We start from the raw sequence: 6,111 nt of genomic DNA, 5'->3' as shown, positions 1-6,111 counted from the left end.
AACTCAATTCACAGCTAACTGGATACAACAGAGGCTGGTTGGGGCTGTGAGAAAGGAGCAGGGAAGTGGGAGCTATGTTGGTGATAAAACTGGGAGTCTTTAGACAAAGGGGCTTTCATGTCGGAAACCTGAAGGATGAGTGGGAGTTAGCAACAGGCCTCTCAGACTGAGGGGAGTCTGCGAGAGACCTGAGGAATGGGGGAGGCTTTTCATAAAGGGACGTACAGGGTTAAGGGGGAGAGAATCAGTTCTTCCTGGAACTGGGAGAAGGCGGTGGAACAACAGGGTAGGGAAGGGGCGGGAGCAGCTTTGGGTGAGAGGCATTTAGGTTCTATTTCCTTGCAGTGGGACTGCAGTAGGGCAATAGGGGGCGCTGTTGCCTTCAGCCCAGAGGGGATGATGTGGCTTGGAGTAGGGTGGAGAGCTATTTGCAAGGTAGAATGGAGCGACTTCGTGAAGTGGAAGGTACTGTAGAAGCAAGTGTTGTGAACAGTTCCTCCTGGGTTTCTGGCTTGAGTCTCTGGGCGGATATCGAAGAGAGCGGAGAAGAAATGGACTTAGGAAACGTCTAGAGCTGTTTTGGAGTTTGAGAAGCTTGTGAGTCATCTGAGCCCAGGGGTTTGAGCGCAGTTGAAACATTTGGACTGGAGATAGAAGCTCAAGGTCCCCAGCATGCAGGCGGAATTTACTGCCGCGGGAACGAAGAGGGCCCAGGGTCAACTCGTGGAGTGTCACCATGCTTAGGTCAGGGGAGGAGGGAGAGACTAGAAACAACTATGAAGTAGCTGAGGGAGCGATCGGAGGGTAATTGTGCGGCAGGAAGAGAAGCGAAAGTTTAGGGACGGTGTGGCTGGTGGAGCACAGTACTGTGGAGAGTGGGATGGAGGTGGTGACAGCCTCCTTCAGAGCTGCTGAGAAGACTCAGTGACACCAGACAATTAAAGCCCCCACCCAGTGTTAAGCACATGTGGCTGCTGCGTGTCATCGGATTGGTTCCAACTCATGGAGACTCTGTTTTTGAGGCTGTACATTTTTATGGAAACAGAAAGCCTCATCTTTCTCCTGTAGAGTGGCTGGTAGATTCGAACCTCTGACCTGGCAGTTCGCAGTCCAACAAATGTCACCTGTTGTTAAAAAATAAAGTCCAAACTCCTTGGGATGGCTGGGCTCCCAGCAGGAAACTAACAACAAAACATAGTCAGTTTTCACTCTTGGCAGCAGGGTAAGTTACAGAGTAGAATTGCTTCATAGAGTTCTAGGTTTTTTTCTCCCAAATTTGTTGTATTGTTGAGAATATATACAGCAGATCACACTCAATTCAAGTTTCTACATGTACAATTCAGTGACCTTGATTACATTCAAGCTGTGCACCCACTTTCACCCGCCTTTTCTGACTTGTTTCTCCCCTGTTTCCATAGTTTATTTTGTTTTGTTTATGACTTCATGGAAGCAGTTCACCAGGTCTTTCTTCCTCAAAACCACTGGATGGGTTCAAGTCACAGCAGATTGAAAACTGCGTGTGCCCAACACTCAAGGACCTTGCAGGAAACAGAAAAACAAAAGCAAACTAGTTGCCACCAAGTTGATTCTGACTCATAGTGACCCTATAGAAAATAGTAGAACTGCCCCCTCCCCCCCACACACACACACACACACACACACACACACACACACACACACACACGGAGTTTCCAAGGCTGTAAATCTTTATGGAAACAGACAGTCACATCTTTCTCCTTGACAGCAGCTGGTGGGTTTGAACCATCTTCAGTTAGCAGCTGAGTGCTTTGACCTTTACACCACCAGGGCTCCACAGGAAACAGTTGCAGTTGAGTGCTTTCAAGTTGGTTTCAGCTTATAACCAGCTGTATAGGATTTCCGAGGAGCGGCTGGTGAGTGTGAACCACTGACCTTGCAATTCAAACTGACCTTGTGGTCCACTGCTTATTCTACAGCACCACACCAGGACTCCAACCGGAAACCAAGGCATCCTAAATGGGGTAATTGAGAAGACTAGAAGGAAGGGAATGTTGATAAAGCCTTAAGGACTGGGGGAGTCCCCAGGCTAGCAACAAAAGAAAGACCCTTGGCACCTACAGGGACAAAAGGAGGAAGCCAGTACCTGAATGGAAAGAGCTAGAGCCAGAGCAGGGACTAGCTTTGGCCTCATCAGAGACACAGCCACTGGCCACCTGCAGACTGAGGGAAATAGTCCCCTGGTGTCTCCTCTTGCCCACAGGTATCTTGCCAAGTTTCCCATGGGCTAAACCCAAAATTCCTCAGGCAGAGATCAGCTTCAGGACACCAAACCAGGGGACAGGGTGCAGACAAACTGGGCTCATTGGGCAGATGCTTCTCTTTGGTCCTGCCAACCTTAGCTAGACTCCTCTCCTGTGGCCCCCACCCTCAGCCCCCTAACGTCCTGAGAATCTGTTCTCTCCCATCCATGCCTCCAAGTGTGTAAACTTCATGGTCATTCTGCCACCTAATAGGTCCCCCTGTCTGGTAAACGTCACCTAACTTAAAACCTAATTTCAACCATGCTCCGGGCTTCCCTTTGCTCATGGGGTTTACAGTAGCTTGTCCTCTGCCTGTAGACACGCTTCCTTTGGTTCCTCATGATTCTTCCTGCCAAGAGGTAAGTAAGTCTGCCTCCAGGAGGTCTTTTCTGACGACTTTCTCTCTGGATCTCACATCATCCTGTATATTTCCTCCCTGGTCCTCCTCACAGCCTGGAACATTCTTTACTTGCTCATTGTCTGTCTCACTGCCCTTCCAGAAAGGCACAATCTAGTCCCCAGATCCCAGATCCTGATGCACAGAGGATGCTTGTTGACTGAGCAAGGAGAGACATCAAGAGTCCACCACTTACCATACACTTTCCAATGTGATGCCATTTCAGCCTCCCAGATGACCCTGCAAAGGGGAAACTGAGGCTCCGACAGAAGAAGCAATTAGACTCAGGCCTTCTGGTGAGTAGGGTGGATGAGTGAACTAAAACCGACCTTCTGGGAGGATGAAGGGGTGGGGGGTTTCCTCCAAATATCTCAAAGATGAATGAGTGGGGCTTTGAGGGCAACCAGGGGCTTTTCTGGAATGGGACCCAAGCCCTGGGAATCTCTGTGTTCCTTAATTGTTAGGGAAAGTCTCCTCAGAGCCTTCTGCTGTGCTCCCTTTGTGCTGCAGAGTCCTGAGGTGCACAGCAGTCTGGGGACTCACAGTCCATCAATGGCAGAGGGAGGACTCGAATCCAGGTCCCTCATGTCCAAGGTCACACAGTTGGTCAATAGCAGAGTCAGGATTCGAACCCAGGTCTCCTGAGGTCTTGTCAGGGGAAGTGGTTGGGCAGGGCTGCACCATCCTATATTCTAGAGGCAGCCCATGCAATGGCTGTTTTCTAGCATTAGCTGGTCTTGTCTGCTTCATGTGCCAGATGATGAACTGGAAAAAGTCTCTATCCCCTCTAGACCTCAGTTTCTTCATTTTGAAACAATCCATGAGCTGATATTTCATTATGAAGCTCTTAGCAGATGCCTGCCACACAGCAAGAACTAAATACATGCTGGATCTTTTTATTATTTTCTGGAAGCCATGAAGGGCCAATGGTGGGAGACCAGTTGGTTGTGGGAGACAGGCTGGTTGTGGGGAGTAGAACTCCCACTGAAAGGGGTTGACGGGGCACCAGGATTCATGCATCACCTCTTTCAGTTCTAAATGTCTTCGGGAAGATTCTGGGGTACTGGACAGATGAAAGCCCTGCCCAGAAATGGCTCCAAGGGTGGGGCAGGGAGTGGAGAGGGGCGGTTCTAAACCAAGGACTAGAAATTACGGAGGCCTGAAGGAAGCAGTCCTGCTCAAAGGCACGTTGCTGAAACTGTTTCCTGACTCCTTCAGATGCGCTGCATACTGTAAGAAGGGCGGGGTACCAAGATGAAAGGCACAGGAGAGATGGGATTAGAAAATGCGTTGACTCTATTTTCACGTTTGACAATAACAATTCTTCTGCCCCACCACTCCTCACATTCAGACCTGAGTCTTCTTGTTAAATGCTGTCAAGTCAGTTCTGACTCATAACGACCCCTTCTAGGGCTTCCAAGGAGCAGCTGGTGAGTTTGAACTGCCAACCTTGTGGTTTGAACTGACCTTGCAGTCCATTGCTTTATCCCACAGTGCCGCACCAGTAGGTCTAAACTTAGGTTCTGGAGCTATCCTGCCTGGATGGAGTACCAGCCCTGTTGTGTACCAGCTGTGTGACTGTGGCACATCTCTTAATCTCTCCAAGTCACAGTTTGTTGTTAAGTGCCGCTGAGTCGGTTCTGACCCATAGCGGCCCTGTATAGGGTTATTGAGGAGCAGTTAGTGAACTTGAACTGCCAACTTTGTGGTTCAAACTGATTTTGCATTGCAGCGCATTAACCCACAGTGCCACACCTCTGCAAATTGAGAGTGATGGTCATACCCACTTCACAGAGTTGTGTGAAGGGCTAAATGAGGCAATTCATGAAAAGCATGGTACCTGATCCTGAGAACACATTAAAAGTTGAGTATCATGATGTTTACGACTATATTATCCTGCCCTCTCATGTTTCACAGAAATAGCAGGTCAGTTCTGTTATTTGCTGTGAAAAACACAATAAAGGAAAATCGAATCCTTTTCAGGGACCGTTAGTAGGAAAACACAGTGATGTATGTTTTGCTTTTCAGTTGGAGCCTACTGGTAGAACAGAGGTTAAGCACTCCACTGGTAAACAATGAGCTGTTCCACAGGTGAAAGTTGTGGTATTCTGCTTCTGTAAAGATTACAGCCTAGAAAAACCCTGTGGGCACAGTTCTCCTGTGTCCTATAGTGTTGTTATGAATCATAATTGACTCAGTGGCAACAGAATCATAGTCTTGTGACGCCCACAAAAGTGATTGGATGAAACTATGCAAATAAGGTGCTTGTGAACCACTAAGAGGATTGGACAACCTGTTGGTAATGTAAATAAGGTTCCTGGACCCTTTATGAGGGAGAGGTATGCAAATAAGATGGATGGAACCCTTGTAGAAGATTGGTCTGTTTCCTTATTATGCTAGGTTTTAAATAAACCAATTGCAGAGAAAGAAGGGGGACTTCTTTACCATCAGGAGGAGCCGGGAGTGGAGTGTGTCATTTTGACCCAGGATCCCTCTGTGAGAACCTTTTAGAACCAGGAGAAGATAGCTGTCATGCTGTAGGTGGCAGTATCTCAAGAAGGCAGGAATCAGGAGACGTGTGTAAGATGATGCTGTGAGCTTCTTCATCCACCGAGTGAAAGCTGAGTGTCTTCAGGCAGCAGGGTGTTTTGGTAGAGCGAGGTGCCTCCAGCGCTTGTTGGAGGAATTCAAGAACTTTGTAACACTTTCCCAAGTAGGGCAGAGGCCAGGGCTGAGATGCACCTCTCCTCAGGCGCTGTGGGCAGCAATCAAAAGAGCCTGCTTGCTTGTCCAGAAAAAGAGTAAGAGAAGGTCTGATATCATGTCATTGTAACAGGTACACATTGCAATGTGAACCTGCTCTACCAGATGAGACAGTCAAGCGGAGGGGGTGGGGGAACTATAACTGAGTTCTGTATATCTGTGCTGCCATGGTGTGCGCCAACACCCAGGAAAGGGTCTAACTAGAAGTAGGGACAGCTATTAAGCTGGCTCCCCTAAGGGCATGACCAATTCTATTTCTAGGAGAAGGGTGTGAAAGAGCCCCACCCTAATTGCTGGTGAATAGGTTTCAGCAACATCTGTGACCCTTTTATGTGCCTACTCATTGCCTGTGCTTTATTGACTGTGTAGATCATGACAAACTATGGACAACATTGCGAAGAATGGGTATTCCAGAACACTTGATTATGCTCATGAGGAACCTGTACAAAGACCAAGAGGTAGTGTGGCTAGAAGGCTTGTAAGTCCGTCTTCTGCCTATAACTGATTGGAATACCTAAATTGGGGCTACAGCGTACCCAGTGAACAAAGCTTCTTGCGGAGCCTTTGCAATACATAAAACTATAGGTAGAAATCCGAACCACATCCAGATATCCAGAGATGAGAAATCTCCACTTGAAAGGACGAGCAGACCAGCCTGGAGCAGCTAGAAGA

This window comes from Chrysochloris asiatica, unplaced genomic scaffold, assembly GCF_000296735.1.
Source record: "Chrysochloris asiatica unplaced genomic scaffold, ChrAsi1.0 scaffold00040, whole genome shotgun sequence".
NCBI classification, from domain to species: Eukaryota; Metazoa; Chordata; class Mammalia; order Afrosoricida; family Chrysochloridae; genus Chrysochloris; species Chrysochloris asiatica.
The sequence above is the reverse complement of the archived record's forward strand: the minus strand, read 5'-3'. Positions refer to the sequence as shown.